The sequence below is a fragment of the Dromiciops gliroides genome, chromosome 4 (genome assembly GCF_019393635.1).
Source record: "Dromiciops gliroides isolate mDroGli1 chromosome 4, mDroGli1.pri, whole genome shotgun sequence".
Lineage (NCBI taxonomy): Eukaryota > Metazoa > Chordata > Mammalia > Microbiotheria > Microbiotheriidae > Dromiciops > Dromiciops gliroides.
This window is the reverse complement of record NC_057864.1, coordinates 380,083,455-380,106,090: the sequence shown is the minus strand read 5'-3', so window position 1 is coordinate 380,106,090 and position 22,636 is coordinate 380,083,455. Positions and strand designations below refer to the sequence as shown.

Genomic DNA, 22,636 nt, shown 5'->3' with positions numbered 1-22,636 from the left:
ATGAGCAGAAGCAGGAAAACATTGTATGCAGTAAAAGCAAATTATATGATGATGAACTGGGAATGACTTAGCTATTCTCATCAATACAATGATCCAAGAAAATTCTGAAGGTCTTATGATGAAAAATACTTTCTCTACAGAGAAAGAACTGATGGAGTCTGAATGCAGATTGCAGCATACTTTTTCTTTATTTTTCTTGTTATTTTTGTCTGTTTTCTCTCACAACATGACTAGTATGGAAATATATTTTGCATGACTGCACATGTATAACCTGTATCAAATTCCTTGCCATTTCATTGAGGGAGGAGAAGCATTTTTAACTCAAGAATTTTAAAAAATGAATATTAAAAATTTTTACATGTAATTGGGGAACTATGAAATTCAGAGAAAAAGAAACAAATAAATAAAATGGAATGGGGTTATTTTACTTCTCAGTGCAGTCTAGGCAACTTACTAAGATTATAAATTGAAAAAAAAAGTGTCTTGTACTATAAAAGAAATTTTCTTAACCGAGAGTACCCTATTGAAGTGAGACCATATGCTTATGTCTCTGTCCCTATCTAGAGTTGGAAGGGATCTCAAAAGCTATCTAGACAATCCATACTAGAATAAGAATTGTCTCTACTGCATTCCTCTCCTCATGCATGACCATCCTGCCTTTACTTGAACACCTCCAGCGAAGATGAACTTAATGGTAGCACATATTTGAGTTTTCATAGGTTTTGAGAATGCAGAGTTACTTTCATGCCATGAGGTGATACAAAACAGAAATCTGCCGTTAAAACTGATAGTAACTCTTTTTCCAGCTGGGATCATGGCGAGCGCAGAAGAAAAGAATGTGCCATCTGCTCCAGAATCCCTTCTGAAAAAGCAAAAGGTTTTTACAAAACTGAAGGCCAAATGCCTAAAGAAGAAGGTGGCTATAAAAAAGCTCCATAAAATAGAGAAAAGTTATCTATGAAAAAGATAAAGCTTACCACAAGGAGTACAAACAGATGTACACAAGTGAAATCCAGCTGGCTAGAATGGCACGCAAAGCTGGAAACTACTATGTACCTGCTGAACCCAAGTTAACTTTTGTGATCAGAATCAGAGGTTATCAATGGTGTTAGCCCAAAGGTCTGAAAAGTATTGCAGCTTCTTTGTCTTAGACAAATCTTCAATGGCACCTTTGTTAAGCTTTAACAAGGCTTCAATTAACATGTTGAGAATTGTGGAACCATAGATTGCATGGGGTTATCCAAACCTGAAATCTGTGAATGACTTAATTAACAAACATGGCTATGGCAAGATTAAAAAAAAGAGAGAGAGAAATGCCCCGACTGATAACACCCTTATTGCAAAATCTCTAGGAAAATATCTGCATGGAGGACTTGATTCATGAGATCTACACTGTTGGCAAGCACTTCAAAGCTGCCAACAACTTCTTGTGGCCTTTCAAATTTTCTTCTCCTCAGGGTGAGATGAAGAAAAAGACTATTCATTTTGTGGAAGGTGGAGATGCTGGTAACAGGGAAGACTAGATCAACAGGCTTATTAGAAAAATGAACTAAAGGTCGCTACCATGATTGTTTTTCTAAAGGTTTGTTAATAAAAATGCTTGTGATGAAATTAAAAAAAAAAACACCTTATAGTAAGTGGATTGGGACTGAATCTAACATTTCATCAGAAATTCCTTCCAACTGATACAAATCTACAACAGACATAAAACTGAGAGCTGACTAAGCAACAGAGAAGTTAATCAACTGGCCTCTGGTCACACAGCCAGTATATGATAATCTAGATTTAAAACAAGGTTTTATTGCCCCCAAACCTGCTCCTCAATCAACTACAATGAACTGTTTCTCTTCAACTAATAAAAATTTCTAAATTTTTTGGGGGGCGGGGGCAATGAGGAGTAAGTAAATTGCTCAGGGTCACACAGCTAGTAAATATCAAGTGTCTGAGGCCGGATTTGAACTCGGGTCCTCCTGAATCCAGGGCCGGTGCTTCATCCACTGCACTACCTAGCTGCCCCAGAAATCAATATTTTAATTTATTTAATATAAATATTTTGAGTGTATACTTCTGTATGACTATGGCCAAGGATTTTATCTGCATTTGAGCTTCAGTTTCCTATTCTTTAAAATAGGAATGCTATGTGTAGTATAAGCCTCAAAGGATTAGTGTTAGATTCAAAAGAGTTAGCATTTGTAAAGTGATTTGCAAACCTGAACATGTCAAAAATTATTCTTGTCATCTACTATTAATCATGGTTAGTCATAGTATCCAAGGAATTAACATCAAATATCACCCATAGGGTAAAAGAGAGGTACAGGGTCAGAATAAATAGCTTTTAACACATATCAAATAAAAAACTATGAAGAACTGGAATAAAATATATTATTAAAGAAATGCCCACCCCCCCAAAAATAAATATAGGCTGGTCATGGAGAGTTATTACAGGAAAACTATTGGACAGTCATGATATTAGGAGAAAGTCAGATTATACCCCCAGCACATTAAATAGACCATATTCCCTGTGACAATTTATGGGAAAACATAATAATAGTAATAGTAACAATGAAAACATCTTGCATTTCTGTAGCACACCAAAATTTACAAAGCAACTAACAAATATCACATTTTATCCTCACAATCATCCTGGGAGATAGGTGCTATCGCTATTCTCATTTTACAGATGATGAAATGAAGGCAGAAGAATGTTAAGTGATAACAGTTAACATTTATATAACAATTACTATGTGCCAGATGATGTGCTAAGTACTTTACAATTATTGTCATATTTGATCCTCAGGATAGCTCTGAGAATTGGGTGCTATTATAATCCCCATTTTACAAATGAGGAAATCAAGACAAACAAGCTTAAGTGACTTGCCCTAGTTCACATAGCTGTTTGAGGTCTGATTTGAACTCAGGTTGTTGCTGATTCCAGGCCTTGCACTATAATCTTAGTACTACCTAGATGCCCTGGATCACATAACTATTAAGTTTCTGGGAACACATTTCATCTCAGGGATTCCAGATCCAGCACTGTTTACTATGCCACCTAACTACTACTAAAGACATGGATGAGTTGCTTAAGATAGACAGAAATGAATAGGCTGAAAGTTGCATTGATGGTGACATCAACAACAATGACATCACAATTCCATTTGAATACTGAACATTCAAAGCAAATCAAAGTACTCACAATTCTCTAGATGCTTTCACATTTTCCTAGTTCTCTGCCTTTGCAAATACAATAATTTTTGTTAGTCATTTCAGTCATTTATAACTGTGACCCCATCTTGGATTTTCTTGGCAAAGATACCAAAATGGTTTGCCATTTCCTTCCCTGGGTCATTTTACAGATGAGGAAACTGAGGTAAACAGGGTTCAATAGCTTGTCCAGAATCACATAAGCTAATAAGTGTTTGAGGCCAGTTTGAATTCAGGTCTTCCTAACTCTAGACCTGGCATTCTATCAACTGTGACAACTAGCTGCCTGTACAAACAGAGTAGAATGTTATTGTTAAAAAAAAGACCTTTGTTTCAAGGAGAAGTTGGGGGTCAATAAAAGAGTTCTACATTTTTCTGTAGGTAATCTGGCATGATGTTTTTCTCCTATTTACTTCTACACCCAACTTGTTCATTTGAAGTGTTTGTCGCAATTTTGGTTTTTTTTGTTTGTTTGTTCGTTTGTATTTTTAGTGAGGCAATTGGGGTTAAGTGACTTGCCTAGGGTCACACAGCCAGTAAGTGTTAAGTGTGTGAGGCCGGATTTGAACTCAGGTACTCCTGACTCCAGGGCCAGTGCTCCATTCACTGCGCCACCTAGCTGCCCCTGGTTTTTTTTTAATACTGATGGATGAGCTCTGTAGATTGTCTGCCTAATTTCATGTTTCATATCTGGATGATAGGCATTCTTCATCTCCTCTTTTTTCTTGTGTGAATGGTTAGACCACACTCCTTTCAGTGGCTATGGCTCACATTTGGAAGGTTCTACAATGTCTCATGACTTGATATAACCATCCTGCTGTCATCTACGCAGAAGAATATTACAATCTATACAGAACTGCCTCATCTACCTAGGCTCTATGTTAGATCTTTTCTGATAGTGGTCAATACTTTTTGTGCAGATATATTTCAATGTAGGATGCTTCTTAGAGTATTAACGATCAGACGAATGTTGAACACAATCATCTTTGTCCATATTTTTGTTACATATTTCCAGGATCCTTTAATAGCTTTGACAAATATATGGCAAACCTTGTTGAAAGAGATGCTTGAAGTAAATTTTTGTTTCAGAATATATTGTCTTTTTATAAAAAAAAATGAGTGAGATCTTGTATTTTTTCTATTTTCACAATTTTGTGATAGTTTACTATGAATAATTATATTTGAAATAATTCCTATTCCTTAATATCATTGTCAAGAATATCAGTGATATATGTGTATATTGTATAATATATACATTTCGTAGTTATATATATGCTATATAAAGTACACACATTTATAGATGTGCATGCATATATGCACATATTCATGTATGCATTCCAGAACATTGATGAATCAATTTACAAGGTATATCAAGAAGAGTCAAATGCATGACAGTAAATGTTCAACCTCCCTGAAAACTCAAGTAGTCATTCTTCTTCCTTCCTGGAGAGTTTAGTAACTAGTTAGCAGTCTTCCTCTCCACATCAACTCTTGATTTCATACTTGGGGACTTCTCATAGGATCACAGATTTAGAAATAGAAGAAGCCTTTGAACTCATCATGTTCAACCTTCTCATTTTACAGATGGGGAAACTGACAGTCAAAGGGGAAATTACTTGCTCAAACTCAGATAGCTGGCAGAGCCAGTATTCAAACTCCAGTCCATTGCCACCAAATGTAATATTCTTTCAACTTCTCTATGTGATGTTCCCTAAAACAAAACAACCACCATAAAAAATACCTAAGATTCCCAGTTAATTGACCTTCTCAACTCTTTTGTCCTATACCTTCACTCTCTCAGTTACTCATAGGAATGCCTAATGTTGATCTTCCCACCAATCACAATTTCCATAGATGAGAACTCTGAATTGATTCTATTTTATCTTAATTCCTATCTTTTTTGTCTCTATCTTTGCCTGATGTCCCCAAAACATGTTCCTTTTAATTAATATGTCCTCTATTCACTTCCCTTCTTTCTTTATTTCCACTAGAAGGAATTCTTCTCTTTTTGCCTTTCTCTGGATGCACTTGTCTTCCTATCCAGTTCAACTCAACATCTTGATCCTTCTCCCCTTGGTCCTTTTCCATTACAAGTATCCTAAATTTTATCCAAAAGTATATAATGAATTCTGTGGAAAAAGAAGCAGAATATGTACAGGAACATAAGGTTGAAAATATATTGTTCTGAATAGGTAATCTAATAGCTGCTTATGAAATAATATAAGAATTCCCATACAGTATGAAGAGCCTAGTTGAAATTAGATGACATATATTTGTTGTGGACCTAATCTGACATGATAGTGAACATAATTTCCTCCAGTACTGTTAAGCAGAATGTGAGTAGGAGTGGAGAAGATAGATGCTAGAGTGGGTAACCCAGTGTTGGAGTTTGGTGAGACACGAGTAAAGCAGTCCCCAAGTATGAGGGCAGCAGTTGCTTGTGGACAGAAGACTGCTAACCAGTTACTAAACTCCTTGTGTAAGGAACAAGAATGACCCCTTAAGAAGTCAGGGTGATTGCTGAGTAATGGCAGCACTGTCAATTAGGTAGGAAGTGTCAAAGAGAAGCAACACATGGCAACTCTTTCTAGCCTTGTTTATCCAGGGGCATAGGAAAAAGTACACTGAGTAATGTAGAGGCTAGGGATATGTTATTGTTGGGCAGTCAGGTTTCCATGAGTTCTAGAATATTGAACAAGAAGAAGAGAGAAATGTATTAATAAAAGGATACTATGAGGTGCTGGAGGGCATAGCAGATGGGGAAGACAAAGTTGGACAAGATGTCAAGAGTGATTGTTTAGAGACAGATAACAAGAGAACTGCGGTAGCAGTAGCAGAGGATACTGGTTTTGAATCTGACTTAATATCAAAATTCATTCTTGCTGCTATTGGGCTAGTTGTATTATTCATATACCTTGCTTATCTCCTAACTTTTTTCTTTTGTAAACACTTTGACCTGGGCTTCTATGCTTTATTTGGACTCTTTGTTTTGGGATACCTGCTGGCTGTTCCACTCAAGCTATGGCACTTGACAATTCCTTTTCTACCAAACCAAATTCCTGTTCCTGTGCCTTGGTGTACTCTTCCTTGCTACTGTCCAAGTACTAACATGGAAAGAATGTGGCTTGTAAGTGATTTATCTCTTCACCACAAAACAATATACAAAGCATAGCAGAAATGAGGAAGAAGCTGAGTAGGGGTTTGGGTTTTTGTTAATTTACATTTAATTTTAGCTTCAGACAGTCCTAAAGGCAGTAGTTATGCTCTGCATGTGAATGGTGATATTTAATCAGTCCAGGCTGTCAGGTTGATAGTAGTGCTTATCAAGAAATTAGAGATAAAAGAGCTTCCAAGTCCATCCTCCTGCCATGTTAGGAGCAACAAATCAGATCTAGGAAGTCAAACACTATGATTAAAAAGCTGATCTGCTACCTAGGGAGCCCTTCATATATATATATTTTAATATTCAGCTTGAGTTTACTGCTGTGCAGACAGCTCCTTTCTTATAGCTTGGCAGTTTCAATTACAATAGATCCTGCCTTGAGGAAAGGGATTTTTCTTTTAACTAATGTAACTGATTAATAGACTATTTAAAACAGAAGAAGCAGCATGCAGAAGGGATATAGGAACTTTTATAAAAATGGTACAAAGGCATATTTTAAGAGGCAGATTTAAAAGTAAATGGTAAGATTTGAAGGGAAAGGGTATTGGGGTTGAGTGAAAACCAGTATCTAGCAGTCACATTGTGTCATGTTCCAAGCCTTGGAAACATTTAAGTACACTTTGTTGTTGTTGTTCATAGCCTCCTTTTAAATTCTCTTGTCTTACATTCAACAAATCATATTTATTTCTTAGGATGGATTTTCTACTTTTGTAAATGGTTTATCCATGATCATTAAAACTGGCATTATCTGACACCTTTTAAATGGGAAAAATTTAGGAACAGGCCATGTTTTCCATATTGAAGAATTGGTTCGGGTTTGGAAAAGGCGTCTAAGCCTGCACTGTGTCTCTCATCCACCCTTATATCCAAATTTCAGACCCAGTTATTCTGTGGTACCAAAAATTTGATTGTGAAAGTATCCTTTGAAAAATGAGGTTTTAAACTTTAATGTTCTTAGATAATGGTTACTTTGAATAGAATTTTCACATAATTGGGGATTATGTTTCTCAATCTAAATGATGCCCTATTAAAAAAATAAGATAGGAATTCTCTAGCTTTGGGGAAAGGTCCTTCTGAGTTTCAGCTAGAGCATGACAGATGGATGTTATTGTCGCCAATGAGAAGCTTTAAAAAGCAAACCTAATTTCTCAAAAAACAAAAACAAAAACAAAGATAAGAGGAAACTGACCTGGAGCTCCAAACACAGGGGAAGGCTCAAAACCAGAGACACCAGACGTTATGGCCTCATATCTGATTTCAACTCTTTTGGAAGAGCTGAAATGCTCCATCTGCTTAAATTTCTTCACATCTGCCATATCTATAGAGTGCTGTCACAGTTTCTGCACAGGATGTATTCATGAACTTATGATAAAGACTTTGAAGTCCAGATTTTTATATCTTAAGTATAATAAGAAGTGTATTAAGAATCTCTGTCCTAATCAAAATCTGAAAACAGTGGCACAATACTTTGGATTGCTCATATCTCATATCATGAGGAACTGGAAGCTGAGAAATGTGATCAAGAGAAAATTCCACAAGGACATAAGTCTGGATCCTGAAACAGCCTATACTGGAATCAGCTTGTCCACAGATATGAAAACAATGAGAGTAAGAAATTCATGGAACAACCTCCTTGTACTGGGGAGAGAACTGATCTATGTGGTACTGTTCTAGCAACTCAGAACTTCAGATCTGGGAGACATTATTGGGAGGCGACAGCAGGAAAGAGTTATGTTTGGGATGTTGGTTTTGTAATAACTCTGTAGGTAGATTTGTAGAGGTTTCACCATCTTCTTCTACTGGACATTGGCTTTTGAGTCTAAGAAAAAATAGGTACTTTGTCTGCACCATGCCTAAGATGTACATTGACTTAACAGGGAAACTTCTCAAAGTGGGGATCTTTTTGGATTATGAGGCAGGAGACATAGTGTTTTATGATGTGGAGAATAGCTGCCACATCTATACATTCACCAGCTCCTTTTCCGAGCCTCTCTGGACTATATTTTCCATTGGCCTTTGGTCCAAGAATGAAAATATTCTTACTATTGCCCCAGTATCTGATGAGGCGGAAGAAATCCCGGAGTAAGCAGAACCATCACCATGATACTTGTTTGGAAATTTCTTCCAGAAGGGGACTCAGTCCTTGACCCTAATGTAAGATCTTTTCCCCTTGTATTCTATTTAACCCCACTTTAAGAGCAGGAAGAAATTTGTTTATTTTGAAATATTCAGGCAATCTACTGTATACTAGTGGGAGGTCAGAATATGATACATTGATGATCCACTGATGACTTAATAAACTATATGATGGAATTGTATTTTGGTGTACGAAAGAGAAAGATAAGAGAACAGGACTATTTTTTGAATGTTTAAGGGCATTTTTAGGTGTGGCAAAGAAATTAGTCATCAAATCTAATTTAAATTCTAAAATTAAAATTCTTTATTCACGGTTCCATTTAAAGTCCCAGAATTCCATGGGAAAAATAAGTTTTTAACTTAAAAATACTTCTAAGAGTTAAAAAATTCAAACAAGGAGCTTCTCAATCTTAAAAAGAACTTAATAAGGTTTTCAGAGGACAGTGACTTTCTGTTGACCATAGGCCAAATGAATAAATATATGAAATATATTGTGAAATAAATATGTTACATGACTAGCTCACTCAAGCAAAAAGTAAACTTAGAATCATGTAGATCTCAGAACACATTCTTATTATACATGACATTACTCATTATACCTAATCTTATTTTAATGTTTGAGGAATTTTTGGTTATTTTTCTTTAGATCCTATTGTTAAGGGTTAAAATTCTAGCTAGTCTGTCTAAAATATTCAATGAGTGGTCGCCAATAAATTATAAGCTTTAGCAAGAGTTAGGCTTTTAAGCATTTATTAAGGAAAACAAGAATTTGGTAAAGAGAGAGAGAAAGGCCTAGATTCCTATCTATTAAAGGGAGAGCACATTTCTCGCTCTGCTCTCCACCAGAGTCCAAAGGAAAGAGAGCGAGCCTGAGCGCCAGTCTCTTCCTTCCTCCTCCCACTAGCCCGCGTCACTTCCTGACTCCTGGTCTTGCCCTCAAAGACCTTCGCTTCATGGGCAGAACTCTTCTACAGTAAGTATCCAGCAGGTGGCGTTATTCCAATCGTTACAGTCCCCCCTGTTGTTCCTCAAGAAACAGAATGTTTCCTTGGCGGAACAGTAAAAAGAATATAATAACTATTGCTAACTAATAATATGTGAACAACAATATAGAAAAGGAAGAGAGGAAAGTTTTGTCCAGAGGGGCGATTTTTTTTTTTTTGTCCTCATGAACCGACGCTTTGACATTAGTCTTGCAAAGGGAGGGCCTCTGCAGAGAATACATGTTACAGATGGTGTATATTATAACAGAAAGAGAAAAAAACCAACAAAAACAACAAAACAAAACTGTTCATTTAAAGTCTCTGAAAGTCTTTTCTCAGATGTCCTCTAGGTGTAGTCGTGGAATGGAAGTCTTTTCAGGGGTTGATGTGTGGATACTGGTAATCAGCCAGGAAATTTCCTACAAAATTGAGCTTAACACAACTTTAAAATAGCTTTGTCAATAATCAAATCCAACAATGAAAGTTCTCAAAAACATGTCTAAGGGAATTCAGAATCTTAGTTGTTACACATGAAACATATAATAAAACAAAAATTGAACCATTCTTTAAAATTATAATATTACTATAGTCCCCCCTTATGGAGGGTAATTGAGAAGACAATTGCTGCGATATTAATTAATAAAAATAATTTTTATCTTTGTTTTATCACTTTTTGCATCATCTGCCTAATTATCCTCATGCCATTATGAGAAATTAAAAAAATCTAATATAATTGGTAACAGGTGTCAAGGCCAAATTCAACACTGTATTTATCATGACACCTGAGATAATTATGGGGGTTACCATAAAAGAACAGAGAAATGATGGGATATGAGCATTCCCACACTTGAGCAATATGTACTGCCCATACAGTATGCCAGGCTTAAAATAGGTGGATGGAATATATGTCCATGCCACCGAACATATTGGAGGAAACTGAGTCAGACTTAATCAGATCCATGGGATTAAGATGTCCATGGCATCAGGCATATAGGAGGGAGCATAGAAGCCAGGTGTAAAAGTGATATGGGTGGGATGAACACTTCCAGCCATCTGTACAATATTGTGGGGAAAAATAAAATAAAATATTAAACCAAGAGAATCCAACCTCAACATTAGTCAAAAGCCGTTCCCTCGGCCATACCTTGACTTCATGCATGTCTCCCCTCATGTGACAGTTCAGTGTCTGCTCTTGCATGTATTCCTCTTGTGATTGGATGGCATCTTGGCCAACTGGCATCTGATAACTCAGAATAAAGGCAATTAATGTCTTAAATGATAAGTTCCCATAATCCAAGTCTCATATGGATTTAAAATTGAGGATAATAAATGATTGCAAAAAATGTGAATACATCTTGACTCAGAATATAATATATAATTATGCAACAATTTCAAATAATACCCCTTTTTTTTACTTAGTATACAATTACTTTTGTGAAAAATCAGAACATATTTGAATACAAGTTAAAGCACAACACAATCTCAAAGACAACTTTTACAAATGTTCCTCTCTTTTTTTTTTGGAATATGCTTATCAAAAATAATACTTCTAGAATCAATTTACACTTGCCATGGCAAACAATTTGCCAGGGAAATGCTTTAAAGAGTTTGATCAAATAATCAGTTGAGAAAAAATAACAAAAACAAACAACTCAGAATATGGGAGCACAATACTCCTAGAATTAACATTGTATTATGAAATCAAAACCATCTCTCAATTTTTTAAAATTAGATAAATGAATAGAAGAAAATACACATGGAACAATAAAAAACAGTGAAATTCAAACTAAGGAAATCTACATGAGCATGAATTTAATATTAATAAGAGTATTATAAAATATAAACTTGATCACATGACTAAAAAGTTTTTACAAATATTCTCCTTGTTTTAAAAACTAAGTATAAGACACAATCTCAAAAGCATGAAAATCTCTATAAAAATAAACCCATACCATTAATTTCAAAATGTATATATAATAGCACAGAAATCCTATGTAACCTCTGAACTGATACTATTACTCTGAGTGAATTCAGAACACTTTTGATTCTGGTATCTAAAATCCCCAATACTCATATCAATACCTTGCTGCTTACTTCTACATTTCTGTACAATATATACCCTTCCATGGCAAAAGAAGCAGAGTCTTGAACTATGTTGATGATTGTCATTCTTATTCAGCTTAAGTTTTTCTTCTTTAACCCCTCTATATTGTCTGTCGGGCTTTTCACCATACAAACGCTTTATAAGATTACTAATTAAAGACAAAAGCAGGTTAGCAAAATTATGAACAAATCGAGCATATCTGGAATTTAAAGGGTTTTCTAAGGTTGTCTCAGAAGCACAGCCAGGCTGGGGAAGGGCTGAGCCTGAAGCTGCAAATGTAGTTAGAGAAAGTTGCGCATGAGCATTAGATCTCTGGACTTCCCAGGCAGGGGAAGCAATGGGCTTGGCCATGGGAGGAGTAGAGGGTGGGGTCTGGAGAGGAGGGGAGGGACCAGTGCAATTTGAATCAGACTTGATTTTGAACTCAGGCCTGGATTCCCCTGGCCCCACTTTGCCTCCAGGCGCTAGGGGATTAAAAACTTCTAGAGGGTGGGTCTTTGCCTCCAGGCATGCAAAATTAAAGCAACAATTAGTGTTAGAACTGGGAAAAGCTGCGGGAATCTCTTTAGGTTTCTCTGAAAAAGCACGGTTGGGAGAGGGAGAGATATTTCCTTGTGGGAGTAAGTTGCTGGCTCTTTTAACAAAAAGAAAAAGAAAAATAGAAAATCCACAAAAACAAAGCATTAACATGATCTTATCTCCCATTTGTCTGGTTAAACAGACTAAAATCAAAAATAGGATAATTAGGGAGTTTAAAAGGTCCATTCGAAAAAATTTAAAGGAAAACACAGCCAGTGCACCAGTACTTAGCAGTTAAAGGGAGAAGTAGGGGAAATTTCTTACCCAACCAGAAGATCAGAAGAAGACTGAGTTTTAGCTTTCCTCTTCGTGGTCAGCCATCTGTTAAGGGTTAAAATTCTAGCTAGTCTGTCTAAAATATTCAATGAGTGGTCGCCAATAAATTATAAGCTTTAGCAAGAGTTAGGCTTTTAAGCATTTATTAAGGAAAACAAGAATTTGGTAAAGAGAGAGAGAAAGGCCTAGATTCCTATCTATTAAAGGGAGAGCACATTTCTCGCTCCGCTCTCCACCAGAGTCCAAAGGAAAGAGAGCGAGCCTGAGCGCCAGTCTCTTCCTTCCTCCTCCCACTAGCCCGCGTCACTTCCTGACTCCTGGTCTTGCCCTCAAAGACCTTCGCTTCATGGGCAGAACTCTTCTACAGTAAGTATCCAGCAGGTGGCGTTATTCCAATCGTTACACTATCTAAGAATTCTTAGCTGGTCCTTTAAGTTCCTATTACCCCTAGCCTAGAATAAGTTCATAGGTTAATGGACTTAGAGCTGTAAGAACCCTTGACTCTCACATGTACCCTATACCTGATCAGCAATATGTTCATAAGCCCTTGGAGCCAACCTTGAATAGCAGTTCCCTCAGAGTCCCTATAATCCCAATGTGCTATAACCAGGGTAGAGTGCAGAGGGACTGTCTCCTTCCTAGTGCTGGATTACACAATCAGTGGCACATATGGTTTTCTATAAACAGTCTGTGGCCTCAGACAGTGTACATGGAATACCTGTTATGAACTGTCAGATCGTTTGTTTGTTTGTTTGTTTGTTTCTGGGCTTATAGTTGCTTCCCAATATTTCTGGATACTTTCTGAAGTGCTAGCACTCTGTAGGACCATAAAGAAAGTAAACTAATTCACAAATTAGTAGCTCCAGTAATACTTCCCCAGCCAGGAGTAGAGGTGAAACCCAAGGTGTCTGAGTGTGAGTATATATTTCTAAGTCGGCACCACAACAACTAGGTGGTGCAGTGGATAGAGCTCTGGGTCTGGAGTCTGGAAAATCTGAGTTCAAATCTGGCCTCGGACACTTACTAGCTGTGTGCCTCTGGGCAAGTCACTTAACCCCATTTGCCTCATCTGTAAAATGGGGGCACACTGGAGAAGGAAATTGCAAACCACTCTTGTATGTTCAAGAAAACCATAGATTCAGACATTACTGAATGACTGAACAAAGTTGAAATTTCAGGCACATGGTTTAAAATAAACATGTGTGTGTGTGTGTGTGTGTGTGTGTGTGTGTGTTTCTAGAAGAGAGACCTTTAATATATTTGTAAAGTTTGATGGTCCATGTTGGCAATGTTACTGCACACAATGGCAACTAATAGAACAGATGGGTTCTCCTTTCTGAGACTGACTAGACTCATAATGCATAGTATGTATGAACCCCATCTTAAGCCCCTCTCTCAAAAGGAATGAGACATCACCAGTCAGAGACAGACATAAAACAGGCAGTGGATTCTTAACTTTTGTATTATACATAATAAAAATAATTAGCTATAATGATACTTTTAAATTAATGATTTATCATTATCTACTTCCAAAAAGGATTAGAAGTGGCAAAGTACTGAACTAAGAAAGATCAAGCAGAATAAATTTACCCAAATCATAAGAAACTTCAATTAAAGTAAGTATGAATTTGTTCAATCCTATTAGTTCTAAGATATAATCTGTTCCTAATCTCTAGAGCTGTTCCTGTTCTTCCTGAAAGTACTTTAAACTGTTATTCACTGATAGAATTCTTTTTAACCAGTCTCATCAGTGTATTGTGACATATAGATTTTATTCATCAAGGCCTATTGACTCTATCAGAAATCTCTCTTGGATAAAATCTATTAGCATGAAGATAATAGATCAAGGATTAGAAGAAACCCTCCTTAAATTTTACAGATAATGAAACTGAGAACCAGAGAGGTAAAGTAACTTCTCCAAGGTCACACAGTTAATAAGTCTAAGATACTCTATATTACCCCAAGGTCCTCTGCATCCAAATCTATTGCTTATTCCACTATAGCACAGATATTCTCTGTCTTCCTGTAACTAATTTCTTTCACACTCAGTCATTTTTCCCCCACTGTCACTATTAGATATTTCCCCCCCATCTCACAAAACAGCCTGGCATGCTAAACTGTTAACATTTGTAAAGGGCAATGCAAATAACTTTGCTGACAAATTTCACACACAGTACAATTATCAGCAACACATCTCATGTTACTAAAAATATATTCAATATAACAGTTTCCTTCTCCCTGCCTCTATCTTTCTCCCTTTCTGTTTTTACATACCCTACATATAGCCCTTTCTCATTCTTTTGTTCCTTCTTTCATGTCTTTTTTTCCCACTCTTCTCTTTTCTCTCATCACCTATATCATCTCTTCTACCTCATTTCCTATGTAATTTTGCTTTTTCATTACTTAGTTCTCTCCTCTGCCACTCACTTTCCACATCTCTTATCTCTTTTCAGGATGTACATGCCGAGACACGTATATAAATTCATAGAGGCATGAGCGCCATTACCACCTCTACTCCCCCACTGCCTGGTGGAGGAAGAAGAGGAGATCTAGGAGGTCCAAATCTGTGATTTGATTAGTGTAAAGAGCTCCTAAGTGAGAAAACTCCCTCTACCTTTGAATATTGGTAACTGTCTTGGAGATTTGCTGCCTGGGGCACTGAGAAGTTAAATGATTTGCCCAGGAACATACAGTCAGCATATGGCAGACCTGAGAAATAAAACCAGGATCTCTCTACAAAAAAGTCAAATCTCAATCTGCTTTGCCATATATTTCTATTTATTGTACATTTCTATTTATCTTCTATCAAGTCTTTCTTTCCTTTCTTTCCTTCCTTCCTTCTTTCTTTCTTTCTCTTTTTCTTTCTTCCTATCTTTTTCTTTTTTCTTCATTTTTCTTTGTTTCTTTTTCCTTCTTTCTTTCCTGTCTTAACACATAAGTATGTTGTATACACTAATCTGTGCTCTTACCTTTAAAAGATGATAAAATTTTATTTTCTTGTCATAAAAATAGATTACCTGATATTTATATTCACATATAATTTCCCCTTACAAAGCCATGAATGAATGGTGCTCAAGAGGAAACAGGACCTAACTTACTCTGTTGCTACGACACGTACATTTTTGTCACACTTCAAGAATAGAACACATGACACAGTAGAGGAAGATTTCAAGGAAAGCTATGGGATACAAAGTATGTGAATGTTCAGATATTGAGGTTAAATATTAATTACGTGATTTTTTTGTTGTTTTAGCTTGTGTTGGTTTGGGATAAGTGCTAATAAGTACTCTTCCATTACAGAAATGTGTTCTAATATAAGTGAGAAACCTAGTTTGTTAAGTCTAACATCATAGAAAATGTGTGTGCCTTTGTTCTTTTGGGTTGTGAGTATCTATCTAATATTTCTTTTGGATAATTTCTCTTATGAATAATAAGTACTTTTTTGATATATCGGTTTTAAGAACTAGTCTTCCTTTACATAGGAATCCAGGCAATACATTGCAAAGGGCAACTCTTGTTAATAGCTTGAATAGTGTGATAATGTACAGAATCTGTTCTTGTCATCCAATCAACCCTTTTTGTTTGACAGTTGCTCTATAAGTGGCTCAGACTTGTAAATTTGGGACAGCAAACATGTTTTGTTTGTCATATTTGTCCCTTAGAGTGCTGTCACTAACTTATATAATTCTGTTACTTTTTGATACCTTGTGTAAGTTATGTGCTCACTTAAGCACTGGGATTATCCATCTGTTTTCCTCAGTTCTTGTTACATAACTGGTTCACTTCCTTTTATGATTGAAGTATTTTATAATGCTTTTTTTAAAAAATCAAGTTACTGTGGAAAATAAGCTGCTGCCTTATTAAACCCAGTCTCTGTTTCTTTTTATTGCCTTTTGGGTAACCAAAATTTTGATCCTTTGGCAATTTTGACATCCCATGTTTTCTAAATTTATATAATTGTTGGAAGAATAACTCTTAAAGGAATGCATTTTCTGTTAGTGAGCAGTTTGGGGTTGTTGAAAGACCCATACAGTTTTCTAGGTACAGCCCAGCCTAATCTGTTCTATTCTTCCTATTTAAATCAGCATCTAACTCATCATCCATTTGTAGAACCTCTCAACGATACATATATAGAAGAACTAATTGGAGGGGCTGCTCATAAATATATCACTAATATTTATTAAATGGCTTCTATGGGCAAGAGACATGGGCACTGGAGATACAAAGACAGAAGGGAAACAGTTTCTGCCCTCAAGCTGGGGGAGGGAGGTAAGGGAACATGAACATGAACATATAAATACAAGGTAGTTAGTACAAGAGAAACTATCAGGATAAGGAGGAGGAATCAGGAAAGTATGTATAAAGATTACATTTCATAATCAGACAATAGATGTTCTTCATCCATTGGTTTCTCATGTTTGGACTAGTATGATAATCTCTTTGAATAGTTGTTATTATTGAGAAGTCACTATAGTATTTCACTATAGTATTCTAAGAAGTATAGACATCTTTACATTAATCTAAGATAGAAGAGCCCCTGGAAGTCCCCTTCAAATATCAAGAACATTTTCATTTCTCCAGTATAAACTTTGAGGATATTGATGGGAACATTACCCTTTGCCTTATTAGCAGGGCAGTTGAGAGTAGTTGTCTCTGGTTTCATTTCTCTTCCACTGTTTCTAAAGTTTTCCTGATTCATGAAGTCTCAGTATAATCTCCATGACTTGGCCTTAGATAGGAGGGGTGTAAATGGGAGAAGGGGTGTAGAAGAATGAAAAGAGTTGAAAAGATGAATAGAAAGGGGTACAAATATTTTCTCTAGTGTTCAAAAATCTCAGCCAATGTTGTATGTGTGTGGTAGAAGGGTCTGAGGGGTGAATGTCATTTTTATATTGTCGTATTTATATTTTTATATTGCACCTTAAATCAGGCAGGAATTAGGGCTAGAAACCATTGAGATGGGTGAGTGTTAAGGGCTTCATAATTAACTAATGTGTTTTGTTGGTGTTGGAGAGGTGAAGTTAAAGTTCCTACTATGACAAAATATCTTGAAAGGTGATGACTAGCTCAGCAGCATGTTGCCCCTGTTTACTATAAGATATAAAATATGTGGGCAGCTAGGTGGCACAGTGCATAAAGCACCAGCCCTGGATTCAGGAGGACTTGAGTTTAAATCTGGTCTCATACACTTGACACTTCCTGGCTGAGTGACCCTGGGCAAGTCACTTATCGCTCATTTGCACCACAAAAAACAAAAAAAACCAAATATGCATAAACATATATAATCTTATATACTAAGGAAATTACATCCATAAATATTTATAGAATGAATGAATATAAATGGTCATCAAATGAGGACACTATCCACCTCAGGGAGAGATGATGAGACTGTTAGAGTGTTGGCTAAAGGAAGTAGAGTTGAAAAAGTTCTTGATTTAGAGGCAAAGCCCCCAAATTCAAATCCTGGCTAATTACAACTTATGTATCCTTGGAAAAGTCACTTCAACTCTCTGGGCCTCCATTTTCTGCTCTGAAAAATGCAAAAGTTATTCTAGATGTTTTCTATGGCCACTTCCAACTCTACATCTATGATTCTATGGGCCCTCTATGCATTCCCTGGTGGGGGAAAGTAGCATTGTGTATTCTCATCCGATAGTTTTGTTTTTTTTTCCTGTAATCCCTTCTTGTGAGTTGGGCTGTGACAAGGTAAATCATGTAAACAAGCCAGGGCTGGCAGGCATTCACCCGACATTCGGGTGGTTCTAATTTATTGAACTGTGTCTTCCTCAGCAGCCCCTTCTGGGAGCCACACTATAAATCAAATGTGCCCCGCCAGGGACTTCTGCCAACAGCATTTGTTCAGCATTGTTATCAACACTTGTCTTATGGGAGAATAGAGATAATGCTTCTCAGAGCTTTGGGACGCTATAATTTAACAGAATATAAAAATTACGGTTCACTGTAGCCCACCACTCATTCTCCACACTCCTAGAGAAAAATGGACAAAATCATTAGGGCCAATGTATCACATTTATGTTCCAGAGATCTTGTCAAACACATTTGGGAAGTTAATAAATAGTTTTTAGATAATAATCCAGGTTCATTTAAATTGTTACTTATAAGAAATTAACTTTTGGTCAGTTTAATAATGCTAATCTATTGTAGTATTCAGGTCTATAACTACAATGGCATTGAGAGATACAAAGACCCCAGATAAAATCCTTTTTCTGTCTCCAAACCTTACATAAAAAATAGACTCCATCATGATCCTGGGACTCCAGAGGAGCGGACTTCATTTATTTAGCCATAGTGTCTTTTGAATAGCTTCTCACCAATAATATAATCAGTAGAGACTTACTTTAAGAATATTCCACACATATTGACTTTAGGCATATGTGTATGTCTTGTACTTGGATCCCTCTGTGGGGCTCCATTATGCTGTGTGGAAGATCCTATATTTCCAAAGGCAATGTCAAGCTCTTGCAGGTCCTACCAGCTGTTAATACTTCAAGAACAGGGCATATGATGTTCTTTTTCTCTTGTCAAAAAGCAGCCTAACAAAATGTGAAGAGAGGTTCATCAACTTAATACAGTACACAGCCAACAGAGGCAGCTGGGAATAGTGTATGGAACATCAGACTTGGAGTCAGAAAAACTGAGGTTCAAACCCTGCTTAATGATTTGGGTCAAGTCACTTAACCTCTCTTTCTCTTATTCTGGTATATGCAAAATAATGGGGTTTGACTTGATGACCTTTAATGTCCTTTCCAGCTCAAAATAATTGACCTTATCTTATTAATTCATGATTATGACCCACTATGTCAGAGAGGTTGTGATCTTCATGGATAGAGGGAATTGCTATAAAAAGGAAATCATAGATCCTTGAATTGTTGAAATAGTATATATGTATTTGCATAGACATGCTGATCTTTTGTGCAAATGATGTGTCACTAAAAAGCAGAAGAGAGTATATGTCATAAATAAATAGTTCATTTTAATGTAGTGCTTTATTCTTTATAAAGCCCTCTCAAATGTTTTCTGCCATATATTTAAGATATGATTGCCATAATACATTAAGGACTGACTAGTTAGGGAGATGTGGGAGATAGGGAGAAAGTACAATGCAGAAAAGGTTTTAAGAGCGGTGATACAATGGTAAATGAAATATTATCATAGATGATTTCTAAAGGTCTTTCCAAGTCTAAATTCTGTTCTATAATCTTTTTATTGTGAACCAAGTCATGATAGGGGTTTTCATGGTGGGCAACAAGTGGCAAAATTAAGGGGTAAGAAGGTTCCAAGTGATGGGAAATAAGTTTGAATTTTCAGGAACTTAATGACTTTCTCCATTGGGAGAGAGAAAATTGGGGAAGAATGATAATTTATTGAAAGGATAATGAAAAACCTTGCTAGTATCTTTCCAAATCAGATGACATTTGAATAAGGACTCAAGGACTGAGGTCTCCAATGGTATTAGACATATATTGACAAATCCCAAATTGTGACTATGACAGTGAATGACATGACTACAATTCAAATTAATATGAAGAACATGATATCATTGGTACAACTCCTAGACAATCATTTGCATATAGAGAGATGTGATATGAAGTCTTCCAAATAGATGCTAGGGAAATGGTCAGAAGCAGATGGGAGAAAACAGTGTCTTGGAAATCAAAATAATTAAATCATATCTTGATATGTGTGCAAATTCTCAGCAAATATCTATGCCATAATTGTCATTTTCTATTCTGCTTCTAAATTACACTTTAGATAATTATAGACAACTTTGTAAGATGGAATGAATACTAGATTTGCATTCAGAGCTAGATTCTAATCTCAGCTCTGCAATTTGCTTGTGATTTGGAATGAACAAATTACATAACTGCTCTGAGACTCTTTCCTCAGCTATAAAATTGGGCTACTCCAAGGACAGCCCTTTATTCACTATGCTCTATTGTATTATTCACTATGATATACTGTGTTAAATTGTAGTATCATTATCACATCCTGTTCTACTACTTATCATTAGGTATATAACAACATAGTATATCTTTTGTATTCACATGCTTATATATGTATAGACAGACATATATGTCACATCATTATTACTAATAATGATAAATTTAGCTTGTGACCATTTTGATGAACAAAATAATAGGTTTGGAGTGGACTTCCAAATTGTATTTGTTTCAGCCCTTTTTTATTTTTGCTTTTGTTTTTTTAAACAGTACCCAGTCATAAATTACTGGGAAATGGCTTAAAAATCTCGTGGACAAACCAAGTCAGGCCAAAATAAAACTCTCATGAAATTAGAAGAAATAAATTAGCTACTTTCCCTGAGATAATTACAGTATAATACCTGTTTCTTGTATCACTTCATTAAAGATACAAAAATCTGACATTACCATATGACAAATATTAACATTACCAAAAATCAACTTTTACACCACTTCCTTAGTATCCCCACTACCCTTTGGGGACTTTTCTTTGAAGCAACCTAGAATGCATACTATCTGGCATAACAAATGTCATATCAGCCAAATAGGAAAGGAATACATTTAGAGTCCAATTCCTTCAGTTGTAGAGTCTAATCCATAGCAAAATGTTCTTGTGAAAAAATTACATCTCATATCTGTACTGTAGAAACATGTACTTAACTCATGTAGAACATTAGTTTGTTTAATTTTTCCTAGCAACAAGAGATAATTTGAATGAAGAATGTTTTTTAATTATTTTCATGTGAGGGGGAAGGGAATAAGTTTTTATGTAACATCTACTATGTTCCAGGCACTGTGCTAATATTATTTCATTTATCCCTCCCAATAACACTTCAAGGTAGGTGTTATTATAGTCTTGAGAAAATTGAGGCAATTAGAGGTTTACAAAATTACTGAGGTTTGCATCTGAGGCTGGATTTAAACTCTGGTATTCCTGACTCTAGACCCACTGCTATATCCACTGGATTACCAGCTACTTCCTTTAAAAAGGATTCAAAGGGATGGGTCTTTGGGAGGGGAAGGTGGAGGATACATGGGATGGTATGGTCATGTAAGAAAGAGAAAATATAAATAAAATTATTTTTAAAAAGAGAATATGCAAACAAAAGTTTTTAATTTTTTTTTTTTAGTGAGGCAATTGGGGTTAAGTGACTTGCCCAGGGTCACACAGCTAGTAAGTGTTAAGTGTCTGAGGCTGGATTTGAACTCAGGTACTCCCGACTCCAAGGCCTGTGCTCTATCCACTGTGCCACCTAGCTGCCCCGTAAACAAAAGTTTTTAACTAGAAAATGCTTAGTGATGTGCAAATGAAAAACTACCTCTAAAGTGAAAAAAGCATAACTTTCATTAAGTTAAAAATTCTATGCCTATTCCAATGTCATTAAGTCAATTATTTTGTTACTCTTAGAAACATTAAACTTCATATTCATGGTTTTATCGATAACTATTGTTTAAAACATTGCAATATGTATATTATTAACCTTTTTAGGTGATCCAACTACTTGGAGACATGTTGCAGTTAATATGCATTCAATCAATTATCTTTCTGGCTAAGAAATGTAAATGTATAACTTGTAACTCTTCCAACTCCCAGCAAGCTCCTTCCCCACCACCCCAGCTCCCTTTTGCGTTTTTCAGCTGTTGTGGATAGCTGTTCCTTTGTAGTTCAGTATCTTAATCAGCATGGGCTTAGAACTGAAGGAGGGATCACTTCAGTTAGCTTCCTAGTAATTGGAATTTTCACATCATTGTTTTTCTTTTCTTGTTAAATGTGCTAGCACTAAATGCTTTGTTCATTTTTAAATTATAGAAAAGAAAAATAACCTCTCTTATTATGCTCACTATGATTTTTTTATTTATAACATTTAATTGAAGTTCATGAATTTTCAAGGCACTGAGGAAGGATGAATTTTAGAGTTGAACTAAATGAAAATGTGTTTCTCTGTCTTCACATACCTATTATTTTCTAATTGTTCAATTCAGTCCTGGTTGCTCCTAAATGGTCTTTGGTTTCAGGTCCTTTGGCCATATGGACCACAGATTTTAAAATCTGGAAAGTATTAAAGATTTCCATTTACCTAGAAGGCATTTTCTCTGTGATTGGGGATAGTTGAATTTATTTCATTTTCAAAAAGTTAGGATTAAGTACATTTTTTGAAAAAAAAATAGAATTTTGCAGTAGATAACATGGCAA

General features: G+C 35.9%; 1 pseudogene; it reads left to right on the top strand.

Moving 5' to 3' along the window:
* Positions 1-793: 793 nt before the first annotated feature.
* LOC122725359 lies at positions 794-1,553 on the top strand (annotated as a pseudogene).
* The last annotated feature ends 21,083 nt before the right edge of the window (positions 1,554-22,636 follow it).